Source organism: Pristiophorus japonicus, unplaced genomic scaffold, assembly GCF_044704955.1.
Source record: "Pristiophorus japonicus isolate sPriJap1 unplaced genomic scaffold, sPriJap1.hap1 HAP1_SCAFFOLD_841, whole genome shotgun sequence".
Lineage (NCBI taxonomy): Eukaryota > Metazoa > Chordata > Chondrichthyes > Pristiophoridae > Pristiophorus > Pristiophorus japonicus.
Window position 1 is genome coordinate 48,595 of NW_027254763.1, and position 26,406 is coordinate 75,000.

Genomic DNA, 26,406 nt, shown 5'->3' on the forward strand with positions numbered 1-26,406 from the left:
ACAGAGTAAAGCTCCCTATACACTGTCCCATCAAACACTCCCAGGCAGGTACAGGGGGTTAGATACAGAGTAAAGCTCCCACGACACTGTCCCATCAAACACTCCCAGGGCAGGTACAGGGGGTTAGATACAGAATAAAGCTCCCTCTACACTGTCCCATCAAACACTCCCAGGGCAGGTACAGGGGGTTAGATACAGAGTGAAGCTCCCTCTACACTGTTCCCTCACACACTCCCAGGGCAGGTACAGGGGGTTAGATACAGAGTAAAGCTCCCTCTACACTGTCCCCATCAAACACTCCCAGGGCAGGTACAGGGGGTTAGATCCAGAGTAAAGCTCCCTCTACACTGTTCCATCAAACACTCGCAGGGCAGGTACAGGGGGTTAGATACAGAGTAAAGCTCCCTCTACACTGTCTCATCAAACACCCCCAGGGCAGGTACAGGGGGTTAGATACAGAGTAAAGCTCCCTCTACACTGTCTCATCAAACACTGCCAGGGCAGGTACAGGGGGTTAGATACAGAGTAAAGTTCCCTCTACACTGTTCCCTCAAACACTCCCAGGGCAGTTTCAGGGGGTTAGATACAGAGTAAAGCTCCCTCTACACTGTCCCATCAAACACTCCCAGGGCAGGTACAGCACGCGTTAGATACAGAGTAAAACTCCCTCTACACTGTCCCATCAAACAATCCCAGGGCAGGTACAGGGGGTTAGATATCGAGTAAAGCTCCCTCTACACTGTCCCATCAAACACTCCCAGGGCAGGTACAGCACAGGGTTAGATACAGAGTAAAGCTCCCTCTACACTGTCCCATCAAACACTCCCAGGGCAGGTACAGGGGGTTAGATACAGAGTAAAGCTCCTTCTACACTGTCCCATCAAACACTCCCAGGGCAGGTGCAGCATGGGTTAGATACAGAGTAAAGCTCCCTCTACACTGCCCCATCAAACACTCCCCGGGCAGGTACAGGGGGTTAGATACAGAGTAAAGCTCCCTCTACACTGTCCCATCAAACACTCCCAGGGCAGGTACAGGGGGTTAGATACAGAGTAAAGCTCCCTCTACACTGTCCCATCAAACACTCCCAGGGCAGGTACAGCACGGGGTTAGATACAGAGTAAAGCTCCCTCTACACTGTCCCATCAAACACTCCCAGTCAGTACAGGGGGTTAGATACAGAGTAAAGCTCCCTCTACACTGTCCCATCAAACACTTTCAGGGCAGGTACAGGGGGTTAGATACAGAGTAAAGCTCCCTCTACACTGTCCCATCAAACACTCCCAGGGCAGGTACAGGGGATTAGATACAGAGTAAAGCTCCCTCTACACTGTCCCATCAAACACTCCCAGGGCAGTTGCAGGGGGTTCGATACAGAGTAAAGCTCCCTCTACACTGTCCCATCAAACATCCCAGGGCAGGTACAGGGGGTTAGATACAGAGTAAAGCTCCCTCTACACTGTCCCATCAAACACTCCCAGGGCAGGTACAGGGGGTTAGATGCAGAGTAAAGCTCCCTCCACACTGTCCCATCAAACACTCCCAGGGCAAATACAGCACGGGTGAGATACAGAGTAAAGCTCCCTCAACACTGTCCCATCAAACACTCCCAGGGCAGGTACAGCACGGGTTAGATGCAGAGTAAAGCTCCATCTACACTGTCCCATCAAACACTCCCAGGGCAGGTACAGGGGGTTAGATACAGAGTAAAGCTCCCTCTACACTCCCATCAAACACTCCCAGGGCAGGTACAAGGGGTTAGATACAGAGTAAAGCTCCCTCTACACTCTCCCATCAAACACTCCCAGGGCAGGTACAGGGGGTTAGATACAGAGTAAAGCTCCCTCTACACTCTCCCATCAAACACTCTCAGGGCAGGTACAGGAGGTTAGATACTGAGTAAAGCTCCCTCTACACTGTCCCATCAAACACTCCCAGGGCAGGTACAGGGGGTTAGATACAGAGTAAAGCTCCCTCTGCACTGTCCCATCAAACACTCCCAGGGCAGGTACAGCACGGGGTTAGATACAGAGTAAAGCTCCCTCTATACTGTCCCATCAAACACTCCCAGGGCAGGTACAGGGGCTTAGATACAGAGTAAAGCTCCCTCTACACTGTCCCATCAAACTCTCCCAGGGCAGGTACAGGGGGTTAGATACAGAGTAAAGCTCCCTCTACACTGTCTCATCAAACACTCCCAGGGCAGATTCAGGGGGTTAGATACAGAGTAAAGCTCCCTCTACACTGTCCCATCAAACACTCCCAGGGCAGGGACAGGGGGTTAGATACAGAGTAAAGCTCCCTCTACACTGTCCCATCAAACACTCCCAGGGCAGGTACAGGGGGTTAGATACAGAGTAAAGCTCCCTCTACACTGTCCTATCAAACACTCCCAGGGCAGGTACAGGGGGTTAGATACAGAGTAAAGCTCCCTCTACACTGTCCTATCAAACACTCCCGGGTCAGGTACAGGGGGTTAGATACAGAGTAAAGCTCCCTCTACACTGTCCCCATCAAACACTCCCAGGGCAGGTACAGGGGGTTAGATACAGAGTAAAGCTCCCTCTACACTGTCCCATCAAACACTCCCAGGGCAGGTGCAGGGGGTTAGATACAGAGTAAAGCTCCCTCTACACTGTCCCATCAAACACTCCCAGGGCAGGTACAGGGGGTTAGAAACAGAGTAAAGCTCCCTCTACACTGTCCCATCAAACACTCCCAGGGCAGGTACAGGGGGTTAGATACAGAGTAAAACTCCCTCTACACTGTCCCCTCACACACTCCCAGGGCAGGTACAGGGGGTTAGATACAGAGTAAAGCTCCCTCTACACTGTCCTATCAAACACTCCCAGGGCAGGTACAGCACGGGGTTAGATACAGAGTAAAGCTCCCTCTACACTGTCCCCATCAAACACTCCCAGGGCAGGTACAGGGGGTTAGATACAGAGTAAAGCTCCCTCTACACTGTCCCATCAAATACTCCCAGGGCAGGTACAGGGGGTTAGATACAGAGTAAAGCTCCCACTACACTGTCCCATCAAACACTCCCAGGGCAGGTACAGGGGGTTAGATACAGAGTAAAGCTCCCTCTACACTGTCCCCTCACACACTCCCAGGGCAGGTACAGGGGGTTAGATACAGAGTAAAGTTCCCTCTACACTGTCCCATCAAACACTCCCAGGGCAGATACAGCACGGGGTTCGATACAGAGTAAAGCTCCCTCTACACTGTCCCATCAAAAACTCCCAGGGCAGATACAGCACTGGGTTAGATACAGAGTAAAGCTCCCTCTACACTGTCCCATCAAACACTCCCAGGGCAGGTACAGCACGGGGTTAGATTCAGAGTAAAACTCCCTCTACACTGTCCCATCAAACACTCCCAGGGCAGGTACAGCACGCGTTAGATACAGAGTAAAGCTCCCTCTACACTGTCCCATCAAACACTCCCAGGGCAGGTACAGCACAGGGTTAGATACAGAGTAAAGCTCCCTCTACACTGTCCCATCAAACACTCCCAGGGCAGGTACAGGGGGTTAGATACAGAGTAAAGCTCCCTCTACACTGTCCCATCAAACACTCCCAGGGCAGGTACAGGGGGTTAGATACAGAGTAAAGCTCCCTCTACACAGTCCCATCAAACACTCCCAGGGCAGGTACAGGGGGTTAGATACAGAGTAAAGCTCCCTCTACACTGTCCCATCAAACACTCCCAGGGCAGGTACAGGGGGTTAGATACAGAGTAAAACTCCCTCTACACTGTCCCCTCACACACTCCCAGGGCAGGTACAGGGGGTTAGATGCAGAGTAAAGCTCCCTCTACACTGTCCTATCAAACACTCCCAGGGCAGGTACAGCACGGGGTTAGATACAGAGTAAAGCTCCCTCTACACTGTCCCCATCAAACACTCCCAGGGCAGGTACAGGGGGTTAGATACAGAGTAAAGCTCCCTCTACACTGTCCCATCAAATACTCCCAGGGCAGGTACAGGGGGTTAGATACAGAGTAAAGCTCCCACTACACTGTCCCATCAAACACTCCCAGGGCAGGTACAGGGGGTTAGATACAGAGTAAAACTCCCTCTACACTGTCCCCTCACACACTCCCAGGGCAGGTACAGGGGGTTAGATACAGAGTAAAGTTCCCTCTACACTGTCCCATCAAACACTCCCAGGGCAGATACAGCACGGGGTTCGATACAGAGTAAAGCTCCCTCTACACTGTCCCATCAAAAACTCCCAGGGCAGATACAGCCCTGGGTTAGATACAGAGTAAAGCTCCCTCTACACTGTCCCATCAAACACTCCCAGGGCAGGTACAGCACGGGGTTAGATTCAGAGTAAAACTCCCTCTACACTGTCCCATCAAACACTCCCAGGGCAGGTACAGCACGCGTTAGATACAGAGTAAAGCTCCCTCTACACTGTCCCATCAAACACTCCCAGGGCAGGTACAGCACAGGGTTAGATACAGAGTAAAGCTCCCTCTACACTGTCCCATCAAACACTCCCAGGGCAGATACAGCACGGGTTATATACAGAGTAAAGCTCCCTCTACACTGCCCCATCAAACACTCCCCGGGCAGGTACAGGGGGTTAGCTACAGAGTAAAGCTCCCTCTACACTGTCCCATCAAACACTCCCAGGGCAGGTACAGGGGGTTAGATACAGAGTAAAGCTCCCTCTACACTGTCCCATCAAACACTCCCAGGGCAGGTACAGCACGGGGTTAGATACAGAGTAAAGCTCCCTCTACACTGTCCCATCAAACACTCCCAGTCAGTACAGGGGGTTAGATACAGAGTAAAGCTCCCTCTACACTGTCCCATCAAACACTTTCAGGGCAGGTACAGGGGGTTAGATACAGAGTAAAGCTCCCTCTACACTGTCCCATCAAACACTCCCAGGGCAGGTACAGGGGATTAGATACAGAGTAAAGCTCCCTCTACACTGTCCCATCAAACACTCCCAGGGCAGGTGCAGGGGGTTCGATACAGAGTAAAGCTCCCTCTACACTGTCCCATCAAACACTCCCAGGGCAGGTACAGGGGGTTAGGTACAGAGTAAAGCTCCCTCTACACTGTCCCATCAAACACTCCCAGGGCAGGTACAGGGGGTTAGATGCAGAGTAAAGCTCCCTCCACACTGTCCCATCAAACACTCCCAGGGCAAATACAGCACGGGTGAGATACAGAGTAAAGCTCCCTCAACACTGTCCCATCAAACACTCCCAGGGCAGGTACAGCACGGGTTAGATGCAGAGTAAAGCTCCCTCTACACTGTCCCATCAAACACTCCCAGGGCAGGTACAGGGGGTTAGATACAGAGTAAAGCTCCCTCTACACTCCCATCAAACACTCCCAGGGCAGGTACAGGGGGTTAGATACAGAGTAAAGCTCCCTCTACACTCTCCCATCAAACACTCCCAGGGCAGGTGCAGCACGGGGTTAGATACTGAGTAAAGCTCCCTCTACACTGTCCCATCAAACACTGCCAGGGCAGGTACAGGGGGTTAGATACAGAGTAAAGCTCCCTCTGCACTGTCCCATCAAACACTCGCAGGGGAGGTACAGCACGGGGTGACATACAGAGTAAAGCTCCCTCTGCACTGTCCCATCAAACACTCCCAGGGCAGGTACAGGGGGTTAGATGCAGAGTAAACCTCCCTCTACACTGTCTCGTCATACACTCCCAGGGCAGATTCAGGGGGTTAGATACAGAGTAAAGCTCCCTCTACACTGTCCCATCAAACACTCCCAGGGCAGATACAGCACGGGGTTCGATACAGAGTAAAGCTCCCTCTACACTGTCCCATCAAAAACTCCCAGGGCAGGTACAGGGGGTTAGATACAGAGTAAAGCTCCCTCTACACTGTCCCATCAAACACTGCCAGGGCAGGTACAGGGGGTTAGATACAGAGTAAAGCTCCCTCTACACTGTCCCATCAAACACTCCCAGGGCAGGTACAGGGGGTTAGATACAGAGTAAAGCTCCCTCTACACTGTCCCATCAAACACTCCCAGGGCAGGTACAGGGGGTTAGATACAGAGTAAAGCTCCCTCTACACTGTCCCATCAAACACTCCCAGGGTAGGTACAGGGGGTTAGATACAGAGTAATGCTCCCTCTACACTGTCCCATCAAACACTCCCAGGTCAGGGACAGGGGGTTAGATACAGAGTAAAGCTCCCTCTACACTGTCCCATCAAACACTCCCAGGGCAGGTACAGGGGGTTAGATACAGAGTAAAGCTCCCTCTACACTGTCCCATCAAACACTCCCAGGGCAGGTACAGGGGGTTAGATACAGAGTAAAGCTCCCTCTACACTGTCCTATCAAACACTCCCAGGGCAGGTACAGGGGCTTAGATACAGAGTAAAGCTCCCTCTACACTGTCCTATCAAACACTCCCGGGGCAGGTACAGGGGGTTAGATACAGAGTAAAGCTCCCTCTACACTGTCCCCATCAAACACTCCCAGGGCAGGTACAGGGGGTTAGATACAGAGTAAAGCTCCCTCTACACTGTCCCATCAAACATCCCTGGGCAGGTACAGGGGGTTGGATACAGAGTAAAGCTCCCTCTACACTGTCCCATCAAACACTCCCAGGGCAGGTACAGGGGGTTAGATGCAGAGTAAAGCTCCCTCCACACTGTCCCATCAAACACTCCCAGGGCAAATACAGCACGGGTGAGATACAGAGTAAAGCTCCCTCAACACTGTCCCATCAAACACTCCCAGGGCAGGTACAGCACGGGTTAGATGCAGAGTAAAGCTCCATCTACACTGTCCCATCAAACACTCCCAGGGCAGGTACAGGGGTTTAGATACAGAGTAAAGCTCCCTCTACACTCCCATCAAACACTCCCAGGGCAGGTACAAGGGGTTAGATACAGAGTAAAGCTCCCTCTACACTCTCCCATCAAACACTCCCAGGGCAGGTACAGGGGGTTAGATACAGAGTAAAGCTCCCTCTACACTCTCCCATCAAACACTCTCAGGGCAGGTACAGGAGGTTAGATACTGAGTAAAGCTCCCTCTACACTGTCCCATCAAACACTCCCAGGGCAGGTACAGGGGGTTAGATACAGAGTAAAGCTCCCTCTGCACTGTCCCATCAAACACTCCCAGGGCAGGTACAGCACGGGGTTAGATACAGAGTAAAGCTCCCTCTATACTGTCCCATCAAACACTCCCAGGGCAGGTACAGGGACTTAGATACAGAGTAAAGCTCCCTCTACACTGTCCCATCAAACTCTCCCAGGGCAGGTACAGCACGGGGTTAGATACAGAGTAAAGCTCCCTCTACACTGTCTCATCAAACACTCCCAGGGCAGATTCAGGGGGTTAGATACAGAGTAAAGCTCCCTCTACACTGTCCCATCAAACACTCCCAGGGCAGATACAGCACGGGGTTCGATACAGAGTAAAGCTCCCTCTACACTGTCCCATCAAAAACTCCCAGGGCACGTACAGCACGCGTTAGATACAGAGTAAAACTCCCTGTACACTGTCCCATCAAACACTCCCAGGGCAGGTACAGGGGGTTAGATACAGAGTAAAGCTCACTCTACACTGTCCCATCAAACACTCCCAGGGCAGGTACAGGGGGTTAGATACAGAGTAAAGCTCCCTCTACACTGTCCCATCAAACACTCCCAGGGTAGGTACAGGGGGTTAGATACAGAGTAAAGCTCCCTCTACACTGTCCCATCAAACACTCCCAGGGCAGGGACAGGGGGTTAGATACAGAGTAAAGCTCCCTCTACACTGTCCCATCAAACACTCCCAGGGCAGGTACAGGGGGTTAGATACAGAGTAAAGCTCCCTCTACACTGTCCTATCAAACACTCCCAGGGCAGGTACAGGGGGTTAGATACAGAGTAAAGCTCCCTCTACACTGTCCTATCAAACACTCCCGGGTCAGGTACAGGGGGTTAGATACAGAGTAAAGCTCCCTCTACACTGTCCCCATCAAACACTCCCAGGGCAGGTACAGGGGGTTAGATACAGAGTAAAGCTCCCTCTACACTGTCCCATCAAACACTCCCAGGGCAGGTACAGGGGGTTAGATACAGAGTAAAGCTCCCTCTACACTGTCCCATCAAACACTCCCAGGGCAGGTACAGGGGGTTAGATACAGAGTAAAGCTCCCTCTACACTGTCCCATCAAACACTCCCAGGGCAGGTACAGGGGGTTAGATACAGAGTAAAACTCCCTCTACACTGTCCCCTCACACACTCCCAGGGCAGGTACAGGGGGTTAGATACAGAGTAAAGCTCCCTCTACACTGTCCTATCAAACACTCCCAGGGCAGGTACAGCACGGGGTTAGATACAGAGTAAAGCTCCCTCTACACTGTCCCCATCAAACACTCCCAGGGCAGGTACAGGGGGTTAGATACAGAGTAAAGCTCCCTCTACACTGTCCCATCAAATACTCCCAGGGCAGGTACAGGGGGTTAGATACAGAGTAAAGCTCCCACTACACTGTCCCATCAAACACTCCCAGGGCAGGTACAGGGGGTTAGATACAGAGTAAAGCTCCCTCTACACTGTCCCCTCACACACTCCCAGGGCAGGTACAGGGGGTTAGATACAGAGTAAAGTTCCCTCTACACTGTCCCATCAAACACTCCCAGGGCAGATACAGCACGGGGTTCGATACAGAGTAAAGCTCCCTCTACACTGTCCCATCAAAAACTCCCAGGGCAGATACAGCACTGGGTTAGATACAGAGTAAAGCTCCCTCTACACTGTCCCATCAAACACTCCCAGGGCAGGTACAGCACGGGGTTAGATACAGAGTAAAGCTCCCTCTACACTGTCCCATCAAACACTCCCAGGGCAGGTACAGCACACGGTGTGATACAGAGTAAAGCTCCCTCTACACTGTCCCATCAAACACTCCCAGGGCAGATACAGGGGGTTAGATACAGAGTAAAGCTCCCTCTAAACTGTCCCATCAAACACTCCCAGGGCAGGTACAGGGGGTTAGATACAGAGTAAAGCTCCCTCTACACTGTCCCATCAAACACTCCCAGGGCAGGTACAGCACGGGGTTAGATACAGAGTAAAGCTCCCTCTACACTGTCCCATCAAACACTCCCAGACAGTACAGGGGGTTAGATACAGAGTAAAGCTCCCTCTACACTGTCCCATCAAACACTTTCAGGGCAGGTACAGGGGGTTAGATACAGAGTAAAGCTCCCTCTACACTGTCCCATCAAACACTCCCAGGGTAGGTGCAGGGGATTAGATACAGAGTAAAGCTCCCTCTACACTCTCCCATCAAACACTCCCAGGGCAGGTGCAGGGGGTTCGATACAGAGTAAAGCTCCCTCTGCACTGTCCCATCAAACACTCCCAGGGCAGGTACAGGGGGTTAGATGCAGAGTAAAGCTCCCTCCACACTGTCCCATCAAACACTCCCAGGTCAAATACAGCACGGGTGAGATACAGAGTAAAGCTCCCTCAACACTGTCCCATCAAACACTCCCAGGGCAGGTACAGGGGGTTAGATACAGAGTAAAGCTCCCTCTACACTGTCCCATCAAACACTGCCAGGGCAGGTACAGGGGGTTAGATACAGAGTAAAGCTCCCTCTGCACTGTCCCATCAAACACTCGCAGGGCAGGTACAGCACGGGGTGAGATACAGAGTAAAGCTCCCTCTGCACTGTCCCATCAAACACTCCCAGGGCAGGTACAGGGGGTTAGATACAGAGTAAAGCTCCCTCTACACTGTCCTATCAAACACTCCCGGGGCAGGTACAGCGGGTTAGATACAGAGTAAAGCTCCCTCTACACTATCCCCATCAAACACTCCCAGGGCAGGTACAGGGGGTTAGATACAGAGTAAAGCTCCCTCTACACAGTCCCATCAAACACTCCCAGGGCAGGTACAGGGGGTTAGATACAGAGTAAAGCTCCCTCTACACTGTCCCATCAAACACTCCCAGGGCAGGTACAGGGGGTTAGATACAGAGTAAAGCTCCCTCTACACTGTCCCATCAAACACTCCCAGGGCAGGTACAGGGGGTTAGATACAGAGTAAAACTCCCTCTACACTGTCCCCTCACACACTCCCAGGGCAGGTACAGGGGGTTAGATACAGAGTAAAGCTCCCTCTACACTGTCCTATCAAACACTCCCAGGGCAGGTACAGCACGGGGTTAGATACAGAGTAAAGCTCCCTCTACACTGTCCCCATCAAACACTCCCAGGGCAGGTACAGGGGGTTAGATACAGAGTAAAGCTCCCTATACACTGTCCCATCAAACACTCCCAGGGCAGGTACAGGGGGTTAGATACAGAGTAAAGCTCCCACGACACTGTCCCATCGAACACTCCCAGGGCAGGTACAGGGGGTTAGATACAGAGTAAAGCTCCCTCTACACTGTCTCATCAAACACCCCCAGGGCAGGTACAGGGGGTTAGATACAGAGTAAAGTTCCCTCTACACTGTTCCCTCAAACACTCCCAGGGCAGGTACAGGGGGTTAGATACAGAGTAAAGCTCCCTCTACACTGTCCCATCAAACACTCCCAGGGCAGATACAGCACGGGGTTCGATACAGAGTAAAGCTCCCTCTACACTGTCCCATCAAAAACTCCCAGGGCAGGTACAGCACGGGGTTAGATACAGAGTAAAGCTCCCTCTACACTGTCCCATCAAACACTCCCAGGGCAGGTACAGCACGGGGTTAGATACAGAGTAAAACTCCCTCTACACTGTCCCATCAAACACTCCCAGGGCAGGGACAGCACGCGTTAGATACAGAGTAAAACTCACTCTACACTGTCCCATCAAACAATCCCAGGGCAGGTACAGGGGGTTAGATATAGAGTAAAGCTCCCTCTACACTGTCCCATCAAACACTCCCAGGGCAGGTACAGCACACGGTGTGATACAGAGTAAAGCTCCCTCTACACTGTCCCATCAAACACTCCCAGGGCAGATACAGGGGGTTAGATACAGAGTAAAGCTCCCTCTACACTGTCCCATCAAACACTCCCAAAGCAGGTACAGGGGGTTAGATACAGAGTAAAGCTCCCTCTACACTTTTCCATCAAACACTCCCAGGGCAGGTACAGCACGGGGTTAGATACAGAGTAAAGCTCCCTCTACACTGTCCCATCAAACACTCCCAGGGCAGGTGCAGGGGATTAGATACAGAGTAAAGCTCCCTCTACACTGTCCCATCAAACACTCCCAGGGCAGGTACAGGGGGTTCGATACAGAGTAAAGCTCCCTCTACACTGTCCCATCAAACACTCCCAGGGCAGGTACAGGGGGTTAGATGCAGAGTAAAGCTCCCTCCACACTGTCCCATCAAACACTCCCAGGGCAAATACAGCACGGGTGAGATACAGAGTAAAGCTCCCTCAACACTGTCCCATCAAACACTCCCAGGGCAGGTACAGGGGGTTAGATACAGAGTAAAGCTCCCTCTACACTGTTCCATCAAACACTGCCAGGGCAGGTACAGGGGGTTAGATACAGAGTAAAGCTCCCTCTGCACTGTCCCATCAAACACTCGCAGGGCAGGTACAGCACGGGGTGAGATACAGAGTAAAGCTCCCTCTGCACTGTCCCATCAAACACTCCCAGGGCAGGTACAGGGGGTTAGATACAGAGTAAAGCTCCCTCTACACAGTCCCCATCAAACACTCCCAGGGCAGGTACAGGGGGTTAGATACAGAGTAAAGCTCCCTCTACACAGTCCCATCAAACACTCCCAGGGCAGGTACAGGGGGTTAGATACAGAGTAAAGCTCCCTCTACACTGTCCCATCAAACACTCCCAGGGCAGGTACAGGGGGTTAGATACAGAGTAAAGCTCCCTCTACACTGTCCCATCAAACACTCGCAGGGCAGGTACAGGGGGTTAGATACAGAGTAAAACTCCATCTACACTGTCCCATCAAACACTCCCAGGGCAGGTACAGGGGGTTAGATACAGAGTAAAGCTCCCTCTACACTGTCGTATCAAACACTCCCAGGGCAGGTACAGCACGGGGTTAGATACAGAGTAAAGCTCCCTCTACACTGTCCCCATCAAACACTCCCAGGGCAGGTACAGGGGGTTAGATACAGAGTAAAGCTCCCTATACACTGTCCCATCAAACACTCCCAGGGCAGGTACAGGGGGTTAGATACAGAGTAAAGCTCCCACGACACTGTCCCATCGAACACTCCCAGGGCAGGTACAGGGGGTTAGATACAGAATAAAGCTCCCTCTACACTGTCCCATCAAACACTCCCAGGGCAGGCACAGGGGGTTAGATACAGAGTAAAGCTCCCTCTACACTGTCCCATCAAACACTCCCAGGGCAGGTACAGGGGGTTAGATACAGAGTAAAACTCCCTCTACACTGTCCCCTCACACACTCCCAGGGCAGGTACAGGGGGTTAGATACAGAGTAAAGCTCCCTCTACACTGTCCTATCAAACACTCCCAGGGTAGGTACAGGGGGTTAGATCCAGAGTAAAGTTCCCTCTACACTGTTCCATCAAACACTCGCAGGGCAGGTACAGGGGGTTAGATACAGAGTAAAGCTCCCTCTACACTGTCCCATCAAACATTCCCAGGGCAGGTACAGGGGGTTAGATACTGAGTAAAGCTCCCTCTACACTGTCCCATCAAACACTCCCAGGGCAGGTACAGGGGCTGAGATACAGAGTAAAGCTCCCTCTACACTGTCCCATCAAACACTCCCAGGGCAGGTACAGTGGGTTAGATACAGAGTAAAGCTCCCTCTACACTGTCTCATCAAACACCCCCAGGGCAGGTACAGGGGGTTAGATACAGAGCAAAGTTCCCTCTACACTGTTCCCTCAAACACTCCCAGGGCAGGTACAGGGGGTTAGATACAGAGTAAAGCTCCCTCTACACTGTCCCATCAAACACTCCCAGGGCAGGTACAGGGGGTTAGATACAGAGTAAAACTCCCTCTACACTGTCCCCTCACACACTGCCAGGGCAGGTACAGGGGGTTAGATACAGAGTAAAGCTCCCTCTACACTGTCCTATCAAACACTCCCAGGGCAGGTACAGCACGGGGTTAGATACAGAGTAAAGCTCCCTCTACACTGTCCCCATCAAACACTCCCAGGGCAGGTACAGGGGGTTAGATACAGAGTAAAGCTCCCTATACACTGTCCCATCAAACACTCCCAGGGCAGGTACAGGGGGTTAGATACAGAGTAAAGCTCCCACGACACTGTCCCATCAAATACTCCCAGGGCAGGTACAGGGGGTTAGATACAGAATAAAGCTCACTGTACACTGTCCCATCAAACACTCCCAGGACAGGTACAGGGGGTTAGATACAGAGTGAAGCTCCCTCTACACTGTCCCCTCACACACTCCCAGGGCAGGTACAGGGGGTTAGATACAGAGTAAAGCTCCCTCTACACTGTCCCATCAAACACTGCCAGGGCAGGTACAGGGGGTTAGATACAGAGTAAAGCTCCCTCCACACTGTTCCATCAAACACTCGCAGGGCAGGTACAGGGGGTTAGATACAGAGTAAAGCTCCCTCTACACTGTCCCATCAAACATTCCCAGGGCAGGTACAGGGGGTTAGATACTGAATAAACCTCCCTCTACACTGTCCCATCAAACACTCCCAGGGCAGGTACAGGGGCTTAGATACAGAGTAAAGCTCCTTCTACACTGTCCCATCAAACACTCCCAGGGCAGGTACAGGGGGTTAGATACAGAGTAAAGCTCTCTCTACACTGTCTCATCAAACACCCCCAGGGCAGGTACAGGGGGTTAGATACAGAGTAAAGCTCCCTCTACACTGTCTCATCAAACACCCCCAGGGCAGGTACAGGGGGTTAGATACAGAGTAAAGTTCCCTCTACACTGTTCCCTCAAACACTCCCAGGGCAGATTCAGGGGGTTAGATACAGAGTAAAGCTCCCTCTACACTGTCCCATCAAACACTCCCAGGGCAGATACAGCACGGGGTTCGATACAGAGTAAAGCTCCCTCTACACTGTCCCATCAAACACTCCCAGGGCAGGTACAGCACGCGTTAGATACAGAATAAAACTCCCTCTACACTGTCCCATCAAACAATCCCAGGGCAGGTACAGGGGGTTAGATATAGAGTAAAGCTCCCTCTACACTGTCCCATCAAACACTCCCAGGGCAGGTACAGCACAGGGTTAGATACAGAGTAAAGCTCCCTCTACACTGTCCCATCAAACACTCCCAGGGCAGATACAGCACGGGTTAGATACAGAGTAAAGCTCCCTCTACACTGCCCCATCAAACACTCCCCGGGCAGGTACACGGGGTTAGATACAGAGTAAAGCTCCCTCTACACTGTCCCATCAAACACTCCCAGGGCAGGTACAGGGGGTTAGATACAGAGTAAAGCTCCCTCTACACTGTCCCATCAAACACTCCCAGGGCAGGTACAGCACGGGGTTAGATACAGAGTAAAGCTCCCTCTACACTGTCCCATCAAACACTCCCAGTCAGTACAGTGGGTTAGATACAGAGTAAAGCTCCCTCTACACTGTCCCATCAAACACTCCCAGGGCAGGTGCAGGGGGTTCGATACAGAGTAAAGCTCCCTCTACACTGTCCCATCAAACATCCCAGGGCAGGTACAGGGGGTTAGATACAGAGTAAAGCTCCCTCTACACTGTCCCATCAAACACTCCCAGGGCAGGTACAGGGGGTTAGATGCAGAGTAAAGCTCCCTCCACATTGTCCCATCAAACACTCCCAGGGCAAATACAGCACGGGTGAGATACAGAGTAAAGCTCCCTCAACACTGTCCCATCAAACACTCCCAGGGCAGGTACAGCACGGGTTAGATGCAGAGTAAAGCTCCCTCTACACTGTCCCATCAAACACTCCCAGGGCAGGTACAGGGGGTTAGATACAGAGTAAAGCTCCCTCTACACTCCCATCAAACACTCCCAGGGCAGGTACAGGGGGTTAGATACAGAGTAAAGCTCCCTCTACACTCTCCCATCAAACACTCCCAGGGCAGGTACAGGAGGTTAGATACTGAGTAAAGCTCCCTCTACACTGTCCCATCAAACACTCCCAGGGCAGGTACAGGGGGTTAGATACAGAGTAAAGCTCCCTCTGCACTGTCCCATCAAACACTCCCAGGGCAGGTACAGGGGGTTAGATACAGAGTAAAGCTCCCTCTACACTGTCCCATCAAACACTCCCAGGGCAGGTACAGGGGGTTAGATGCAGAGTAAACCTCCCTCTACACTGTCCCATCAAACACTCCCAGGGCAGGTACAGCACGGGGTTAGAAACAGAGTAAAGCTCCCTCTGCACTGTCCCATCAAACACTCCCAGGGCAGGTACAGCACGGGGTTAGATACAGAGGAAAGCTCCCTCTATACTGTCCCATCAAACACTCCCAGGGCAGGTACAGGGGCTTAGATACAGAGTAAAGCTCCCTCTACACTGTCCCATCAAACTCTCCCAGGGCAGGTACAGGGGGTTAGATACAGAGTAAAGCTCCCTCTACACTGTCTCATCAAACACTCCCAGGGCAGATTCAGGGGGTTAGAGACAGAGTAAAGCTCCCTCTACACTGTCCCATCAAACACTCCCAGGGCAGATACAGCACGGGGTTCGATACAGAGTAAAGCTCCCTCTACACTGTCCCATCAAAAACTCCCAGGGCAGGTACAGCACGCGTTAGATACAGAGTAAAACTCCCTCTACACTGTCCCATCAAACACTCCCAGGGCAGGTACAGGGGGTTAGATACAGAGTAAAGCTCCCTCTACACTGTCCCATCAAACACTCCCAGGGCAGGTACAGGGGGTTAGATACAGAGTAAAGCTCCCTCTACACTGTCCCATCAAACACTCCCAGGGTAGGTACAGGGGGTTAGATACAGAGTAAAGCTCCCTCTACACTGTCCCATCAAACACTCCCAGGGCAGGGACAGGGGGCTAGATACAGAGTAAAGCTCCCTCTACACTGTCCCATCAAACACTCCCAGGGCAGGTACAGGGGGTTAGATACAGAGTAAAGCTCCCTCTACACTGTCCTATCAAACACTCCCAGGGCAGGTACAGGGGGTTAGATACAGAGTAAAGCTCCCTCTACACTGTCCTATCAAACACTCCCGGGTCAGGTACAGGGGGTGAGATACAGAGTAAAGCTCCCTCCACACTGTCCCCATCAAACACTCCCAGGGCAGGTACAGGGGGTTAGATACAGAGTAAAGCTCCCTCTACACTGTCCCATCAAACACTCCCAGGGCAGGTACAGGGGGTTAGATACAGAGTAAAGCTCCCTCTACACTGTCCCATCAAACACTCCCAGGGCAGGTACAGGGGGTTAGATACAGAGTAAAGCTCCCTCTACACTGTCCCATCAAACACTCCCAGGGCAGGTACAGGGGCTTAGATACAGAGTAAAGCTCCCTCTACACTGTCCCATCAAACACTCCCAGGGCAGGTACAGGGGGTTAGATACAGAGTAAAGCTCCCTCTACACTGTCTCATCAAACACCCCCAGGGCAGGTACAGGGGGTTAGATACAGAGTAAAGCTCCCTCTACACTGTCCCATCAAACACTCCCAGGACAGGTACAGCACAGGTTGTGATACAGAGTAAAGCTCCCTCTACACTGTCCCATCAAACACTCCCAGGGCAGATACAGCACGGGTTAGATACAGAGTAAAGCTCCCTCTACACTGCCCCATCAAACACTCCCCGGGCAGCTACAGGGGATTAGATACAGAGTAAAGCTCCCTCTACACTGTCCCATCAAACACTCCCAGGGCAGGTGCAGGGGGTTCGATACAGAGTAAAGCTCCCTCTACACTGTCCCATCAAACACTCCCAGGGCAGGTACAGCACGGGGTTAGATACAGAGTAAAGCTCCCTCAACACTGTCCCATCAAACACTCGCAGGGCAGCTACAGCACGGGTTAGATACAGAGTAAAGCTCCCTCTGCACTGTCCCATCAAACACTCGCAGGGCAGGTACAGCACGGGTTGAGATACAGAGTAAAGCTCCCTCTGCACTGTCCCATCAAACACTCCCAGGGCAGGTACAGGGGGTTAGATGCAGAGTAAAGCTCCCTCTACACTGTCCCATCAAACACTCCCAGGGCAGGTACAGGGGGTTAGATGCAGAGTAAACCTCCCTCTACACTGTCCCATCAAACACTCCCAGGGCAGGTACAGCACGGGGTTCGAAACAGAGTAAAGCTCCCTCTGCACTGTCCCATCAAAAACTCCCAGGGCAGGTACAGCACGGGGTTAGATACAGAGTAAAGCTCCCTCTATACTGTCCCATCAAACACTCCCAGGGCAGGTACAGGGGCTTAGATACAGAGTAAAGCTCCCTCTACACTGTCCCATCAAACACTCCCAGGGCAGGTACAGGGGGTTAGATACAGAGTAAAGCTCCCTCTACACTGTCCCATCAAACTCTCCCAGGGCAGATACAGCACGTGGTTCGATACAGAGTAAAGCTCCCTCTACACTGTCCCATCAAAAACTCCCAGGGCAGGTACAGCACGCGTTAGATACAGAGTAAAACTCCCTCTACACTGTCCCATCAAACACTCCCGGGGCAGGTACAGGGGGTTAGATACAGAGTAATGCTCCCTCTACACTGTCCCATCAAACACTGCCAGGGCAGGTACAGGGGGTTAGATACAGAGTAAAGCTCCCTCTGCACTGTCCCATCAAACACTCGCAGGGCAGGTACAGGGGGTTCGATACAGAGTAAAGCTCCCTCTACACTGTCCCATCAAACACTTCCAGGGCAGGTACAGGGGGTTAGATACAGAGTAAAGCTCCCTCTACACTGTCCCATCAAACACTCCCAGGGTAGGTACAGGGGGTTAGATACAGAGTAAAGTTCCCTCTACACTGTCCCATCAAACACTCCCAGGGCAGGTACAGCACGGGGTTAGATACAGAGTAAAGCTCCCTCTACACTGTCCCATCAAACACTCCCAGGGCAGGTACAGGGGGTTAGATACAGAGTAAAGCTCCCTCTACACTGTCCCATCAAACACTCCCAGGGCAGGTACAGGGGGTTAGATACAGAGTAAAGCTCCCTCTGCACTGTCCTATCAAACACTCCCAGGGCAGGTACAGGGGGTTAGATACAGAGTAAAGCTCCCTCTACACTGTCCTATCAAACACTCCCGGGGCAGGTACAGGGGGTTAGATACAGAGTAAAGCTCCCTCTACACTGTCCCCATCAAACACTCCCAGGGCAGGTACAGGGGGTTAGATACAGAGTAAAGCTCCCTCTACACAGTCCCATCAAACACTCCCAGGGCAGGTACAGGGCGTTAGATACAGAGTAAAGCTCCCTCTACACTGTCCCATCAAACACTCCCAGGGCAGGTACAGGGGGTTAGATACAGAGTAAAGCTCCCTCTACACTGTCCCATCAAACACTCCCAGGGCAGGTACAGGGGGTTAGATACAGAGTAAAACTCCCTCTACACTGTCCCCTCACACACTCCCAGGGCAGGTACAGGGGGTTAGATACAGAGTAAAGCTCCCTCTACACTGTCCTATCAAACACTCCCAGGGCAGGTACAGCACGGGGTTAGATACAGAGTAAAGCTCCCTCTACACTGTCCCCATCAAACACTCCCAGGGCAGGTACAGGGGGTTAGATACAGAGTAAAGCTCCCTATACACTGTCCCCATCAAACACTCCCAGGGCAGGTACAGGGGGTTAGATACAGAGTAAAGCTCCCTCTACACTGTCCCATCAAACACTCCCAGGGTAGGTACAGGGGGTTAGATACAGAGTAAAACTCCCTCGACACTGTCCCCTCACACACTCCCAGGGCAGGTACAGGGGGTCAGATACAGAGTAAAGCTCCCTCTACACTGTCCTATCAAACACTCCCAGGGCAGGTACAGCATGGGGTTAGATACAGAGTAAAGCTCCCTCTACACTGTCCCCATCAAACACTCCCAGGGCAGGTACAGAGGGTTAGATACAGAGTAAAGCTCCCTATACACTGTCCCATCAAACACTCCCAGGCAGGTACAGGGGGTTAGATACAGAGTAAAGCTCCCACGACACTGTCCCATCAAACACTCCCAGGGCAGGTACAGGGGGTTAGATACAGAATAAAGCTCCCTCTACACTGTCCCATCAAACACTCCCAGGGCAGGTACAGGGGGTTAGATACAGAGTGAAGCTCCCTCTACACTGTTCCCTCACACACTCCCAGGGCAGGTACAGGGGGTTAGATACAGAGTAAAGCTCCCTCTACACTGTCCCCATCAAACACTCCCAGGGCAGGTACAGGGGGTTAGATACAGAGTAAAGCTCCCTCTACACTGTTCCATCAAACACTCGCAGGGCAGGTACAGGGGGTTAGATACAGAGTAAAGCTCCCTCTACACTGTCTCATCAAACACCCCCAGGGCAGGTACAGGGGGTTAGATACAGAGTAAAGCTCCCTCTACACTGTCTCATCAAACACTGCCAGGGCAGGTACAGGGGGTTAGATACAGAGTAAAGTTCCCTCTACACTGTTCCCTCAAACACTCCCAGGGCAGTTTCAGGGGGTTAGATACAGAGTAAAGCTCCCTCTACACTGTCCCATCAAACACTCCCAGGGCAGATACAGCACGGGGTTCGATACAGAGTAAAACTCCCTCTACACTGTCCCATCAAACAATCCCAGGGCAGGTACAGGGGGTTAGATATCGAGTAAAGCTCCCTCTACACTGTCCCATCAAACACTCCCAGGGCAGGTACAGCACAGGGTTAGATACAGAGTAAAGCTCCCTCTACACTGTCCCATCAAACACTCCCAGGGCAGGTACAGGGGGTTAGATACAGAGTAAAGCTCCTTCTACACTGTCCCATCAAACACTCCCAGGGCAGGTGCAGCATGGGTTAGATACAGAGTAAAGCTCCCTCTACACTGCCCCATCAAACACTCCCCGGGCAGGTACAGGGGGTTAGATACAGAGTAAAGCTCCCTCTACACTGTCCCATCAAACACTCCCAGGGCAGGTACAGGGGGTTAGATACAGAGTAAAGCTCCCTCTACACTGTCCCATCAAACACTCCCAGGGCAGGTACAGCACGGGGTTAGATACAGAGTAAAGCTCCCTCTACACTGTCCCATCAAACACTCCCAGTCAGTACAGGGGGTTAGATACAGAGTAAAGCTCCCTCTACACTGTCCCATCAAACACTTTCAGGGCAGGTACAGGGGGTTAGATACAGAGTAAAGCTCCCTCTACACTGTCCCATCAAACACTCCCAGGGCAGGTACAGGGGATTAGATACAGAGTAAAGCTCCCTCTACACTGTCCCATCAAACACTCCCAGGGCAGGTGCAGGGGGTTCGATACAGAGTAAAGCTCCCTCTACACTGTCCCATCAAACATCCCAGGGCAGGTACAGGGGGTTAGATACAGAGTAAAGCTCCCTCTACACTGTCCCATCAAACACTCCCAGGGCAGGTACAGGGGGTTAGATGCAGAGTAAAGCTCCCTCCACACTGTCCCATCAAACACTCCCAGGGCAAATACAGCACGGGTGAGATACAGAGTAAAGCTCCCTCAACACTGTCCCATCAAACACTCCCAGGGCAGGTACAGCACGGGTTAGATGCAGAGTAAAGCTCCATCTACACTGTCCCATCAAACACTCCCAGGGCAGGTACAGGGGGTTAGATACAGAGTAAAGCTCCCTCTACACTCCCATCAAACACTCCCAGGGCAGGTACAAGGGGTTAGATACAGAGTAAAGCTCCCTCTACACTCTCCCATCAAACACTCCCAGGGCAGGTACAGGGGGTTAGATACAGAGTAAAGCTCCCTCTACACTCTCCCATCAAACACTCTCAGGGCAGGTACAGGAGGTTAGATACTGAGTAAAGCTCCCTCTACACTGTCCCATCAAACACTCCCAGGGCAGGTACAGGGGGTTAGATACAGAGTAAAGCTCCCTCTGCACTGTCCCATCAAACACTCCCAGGGCAGGTACAGCACGGGGTTAGATACAGAGTAAAGCTCCCTCTATACTGTCCCATCAAACACTCCCAGGGCAGGTACAGGGGCTTAGATACAGAGTAAAGCTCCCTCTACACTGTCCCATCAAACTCTCCCAGGGCAGGTACAGGGGGTTAGATACAGAGTAAAGCTCCCTCTACACTGTCTCATCAAACACTCCCAGGGCAGATTCAGGGGGTTAGATACAGAGTAAAGCTCCCTCTACACTGTCCCATCAAACACTCCCAGGGCAGATACAGCACGGGGTTCGATACAGAGTAAAGCTCCCTCTACACTGTCCCATCAAAAACTCCCAGGGCACGTACAGCACGCGTTAGATACAGAGTAAAACTCCCTGTACACTGTCCCATCAAACACTCCCAGGGCAGGTACAGGGGGTTAGATACAGAGTAAAGCTCACTCTACACTGTCCCATCAAACACTCCCAGGGCAGGTACAGGGGGTTAGATACAGAGTAAAGCTCCCTCTACACTGTCCCATCAAACACTCCCAGGGTAGGTACAGGGGGTTAGATACAGAGTAAAGCTCCCTCTACACTGTCCCATCAAACACTCCCAGGGCAGGGACAGGGGGTTAGATACAGAGTAAAGCTCCCTCTACACTGTCCCATCAAACACTCCCAGGGCAGGTACAGGGGGTTAGATACAGAGTAAAGCTCCCTCTACACTGTCCTATCAAACACTCCCAGGGCAGGTACAGGCGGTTAGATACAGAGTAAAGCTCCCTCTACACTGTCCTATCAAACACTCCCGGGTCAGGTACAGGGGGTTAGATACAGAGTAAAGCTCCCTCTACACTGTCCCCATCAAACACTCCCAGGGCAGGTACAGGGGGTTAGATACAGAGTAAAGCTCCCTCTACACTGTCCCATCAAACACTCCCAGGGCAGGTACAGGGGGTTAGATACAGAGTAAAGCTCCCTCTACACTGTCCCATCAAACACTCCCAGGGCAGGTACAGGGGGTTAGAAACAGAGTAAAGCTCCCTCTACACTGTCCCATCAAACACTCCCAGGGCAGGTACAGGGGGTTAGATACAGAGTAAAACTCCCTCTACACTGTCCCCTCACACACTCCCAGGGCAGGTACAGGGGGTTAGATACAGAGTAAAGCTCCCTCTACACTGTCCTATCAAACACTCCCAGGGCAGGTACAGCACGGGGTTAGATACAGAGTAAAGCTCCCTCTACACTGTCCCCATCAAACACTCCCAGGGCAGGTACAGGGGGTTAGATACAGAGTAAAGCTCCCTCTACACTGTCCCATCAAATACTCCCAGGGCAGGTACAGGGGGTTAGATACAGAGTAAAGCTCCCACTACACTGTCCCATCAAACACTCCCAGGGCAGGTACAGGGGGTTAGATACAGAGTAAAGCTCCCTCTACACTGTCCCCTCACACACTCCCAGGGCAGGTACAGGGGGTTAGATACAGAGTAAAGTTCCCTCTACACTGTCCCATCAAACACTCCCAGGGCAGATACAGCACGGGGTTCGATACAGAGTAAAGCTCCCTCTACACTGTCCCATCAAAAACTCCCAGGGCAGATACAGCACTGGGTTAGATACAGAGTAAAGCTCCCTCTACACTGTCCCATCAAACACTCCCAGGGCAGGTACAGCACGGGGTTAGATTCAGAGTAAAACTCCCTCTACACTGTCCCATCAAACACTCCCAGGGCAGGTACAGCACGCGTTAGATACAGAGTAAAGCTCCCTCTACACTGTCCCATCAAACACTCCCAGGGCAGGTACAGCACAGGGTTAGATACAGAGTAAAGCTCCCTCTACACTGTCCCATCAAACACTCCCAGGGCAGATACAGCACGGGTTATATACAGAGTAAAGCTCCCTCTACACTGCCCCATCAAACACTCCCGGGTCAGGTACAGGGGGTTAGATACAGAGTAAAGCTCCCTCTACACTGTCCCCATCAAACACTCCCAGGGCAGGTACAGGGGGTTAGATACAGAGTAAAGCTCCCTCTACACTGTCCCATCAAACACTCCCAGGGCAGGTACAGGGGGTTAGATACAGAGTAAAGCTCCCTCTACACTGTCCCCATCAAACACTCCCAGGGCAGGTACAGGGGGTTAGATACAGAGTAAAGCTCACTCTACACTGTCCCATCAAACACTCCCAGGGCAGGTACAGGGGGTTAGATACAGAGTAAAGCTCCCTCTACACTGTCCCATCAAACACTCCCAGGGTAGGTACAGGGGGTTAGATACAGAGTAAAGCTCCCTCTACACTGTCCCATCAAACACTCCCAGGGCAGGGACAGGACGTTAGATACAGAGTAAATCTCCCTCTACACTGTCCCATCAAACACTCCCAGGGCAGGTACAGGGGGTTAGATACAGAGTAAAGCTCCCTCTACACTGTCCTATCAAACACTCCCAGGGCAGGTACAGGGGGTTAGATACAGAGTAAAGCTCCCTCTACACTGTCCTATCAAACACTCCCGGGTCAGGTACAGGGGGTTAGATACAGAGTAAAGCTCCCTCTACACTGTCCCCATCAAACACTCCCAGGGCAGGTACAGGGGGTTAGATACAGAGTAAAGCTCCCTCTACACTGTCCCATCAAACACTCCCAGGGCAGGTACAGGGGGTTAGATACAGAGTAAAGCTCCCTCTACACAGTCCCATCAAACACTCCCAGGGCAGGTACAGGGGGTTAGATACAGAGTAAAGCTCCCTCTACACTGTCCCATCAAACACTCCCAGGGCAGGTACAGGGGGTTAGATACAGAGTAAAACTCCCTCTACACTGTCCCCTCACACACTCCCAGGGCAGGTACAGGGGGTTAGATGCAGAGTAAAGCTCCCTCTACACTGTCCTATCAAACACTCCCAGGGCAGGTACAGCACGGGGTTAGATACAGAGTAAAGCTCCCTCTACACTGTCCCCATCAAACACTCCCAGGGCAGGTACAGGGGGTTAGATACAGAGTAAAGCTCCCTCTACACTGTCCCATCAAATACTCCCAGGGCAGGTACAGGGGGTTAGATACAGAGTAAAGCTCCCACTACACTGTCCCATCAAACACTCCCAGGGCAGGTACAGGGGGTTAGATACAGAGTAAAGCTCCCTCTACACTGTCCCATCAAAAACTCCCAGGGCAGATACAGCACTGGGTTAGATACAGAGTAAAGCTCCCTCTACACTGTCCCATCAAACACTCCCAGGGCAGGTACAGCACGGGGTTAGATTCAGAGTAAAACTCCCTCTACACTGTCCCATCAAACACTCCCAGGGCAGGTACAGCACGCGTTAGATACAGAGTAAAGCTCCCTCTACACTGTCCCATCAAACACTCCCAGGGCAGGTACAGCACAGGGTTAGATACAGAGTAAAGCTCCCTCTACACTGTCCCATCAAACACTCCCAGGGCAGATACAGCACGGGTTATATACAGAGTAAAGCTCCCTCTACACTACCCCATCAAACACTCCCCGGGCAGGTACAGGGGGTTAGCTACAGAGTAAAGCTCCCTCTACACTGTCCCATCAAACACTCCCAGGGCAGGTACAGGGGGTTAGATACAGAGTAAAGCTCCCTCTACACTGTCCCATCAAACACTCCCAGGGCAGGTACAGCACGGGGTTAGATACAGAGTAAAGCTCCCTCTACACTGTCCCATCAAACACTCCCAGTCAGTACAGGGGGTTAGATACAGAGTAAAGCTCCCTCTACACTGTCCCATCAAACACTTTCAGGGCAGGTACAGGGGGTTAGATACAGAGTAAAGCTCCCTCTACACTGTCCCATCAAACACTCCCAGGGCAGGTACAGGGGATTAGATACAGAGTAAAGCTCCCTCTACACTGTCCCATCAAACACTCCCAGGGCAGGTGCAGGGGGTTCGATACAGAGTAAAGCTCCCTCTACACTGTCCCATCAAACACTCCCAGGGCAGGTACAGGGGGTTAGGTACAGAGTAAAGCTCCCTCTACACTGTCCCATCAAACACTCCCAGGGCAGGTACAGGGGGTTAGATGCAGAGTAAAGCTCCCTCCACACTGTCCCATCAAACACTCCCAGGGCAAATACAGCACGGGTGAGATACAGAGTAAAGCTCCCTCAACACTGTCCCATCAAACACTCCCAGGGCAGGTACAGCACGGGTTAGATGCAGAGTAAAGCTCCCTCTACACTGTCCCATCAAACACTCCCAGGGCAGGTACAGGGGGTTAGATACAGAGTAAAGCTCCCTCTACACTCCCATCAAACACTCCCAGGGCAGGTACAGGGGGTTAGATACAGAGTAAAGCTCCCTCTACACTCTCCCATCAAACACTCCCAGGGCAGGTGCAGCACGGGGTTAGATACTGAGTAAAGCTCCCTCTACACTGTCCCATCAAACACTGCCAGGGCAGGTACAGGGGGTTAGATACAGAGTAAAGCTCCCTCTGCACTGTCCCATCAAACACTCGCAGGGGAGGTACAGCACGGGGTGACATACAGAGTAATGCTCGCTCTGCACTGTCCCATCAAACACTCCCAGGGCAGGTACAGGGGGTTAGATGCAGAGTAAACCTCCCTCTACACTGTCTCGTCATACACTCCCAGGGCAGATTCAGGGGGTTAGATACAGAGTAAAGCTCCCTCTACACTGTCCCATCAAACACTCCCAGGGCAGATACAGCACGGGGTTCGATACAGAGTAAAGCTCCCTCTACACTGTCCCATCAAAAACTCCCAGGGCAGGTACAGGGGGTTAGATACAGAGTAAAGCTCCCTCTACACTGTCCCATCAAACACTGCCAGGGCAGGTACAGGGGGTTAGATACAGAGTAAAGCTCCCTCTACACTGTCCCATCAAACACTCCCAGGGCAGGTACAGGGGGTTAGATACAGAGTAAAGCTCCCTCTACACTGTCCCATCAAACACTCCCAGGGCAGGTACAGGGGGTTAGATACAGAGTAAAGCTCCCTCTACACTGTCCCATCAAACATTCCCAGGGTAGGTACAGGGGGTTAGATACAGAGTAATGCTCCCTCTACACTGTCCCATCAAACACTCCCAGGTCAGGGACAGGGGGTTAGATACAGAGTAAAGCTCCCTCTACACTGTCCCATCAAACACTCCCAGGGCAGGTACAGGGGGTTAGATACAGAGTAAAGCTCCCTCTACACTGTCCCATCAAACACTCCCAGGGCAGGTACAGGGGGTTAGATACAGAGTAAAGCTCCCTCTACACTGTCCTATCAAACTCTCCCAGGGCAGGTACAGGGGCTTAGATACAGAGTAAAGCTCCCTCTACACTGTCCTATCAAACACTCCCGGGGCAGGTACAGGGGGTTAGATACAGAGTAAAGCTCCCTCTACACTGTCCCCATCAAACACTCCCAGGGCAGGTACAGGGGGTTAGATACAGAGTA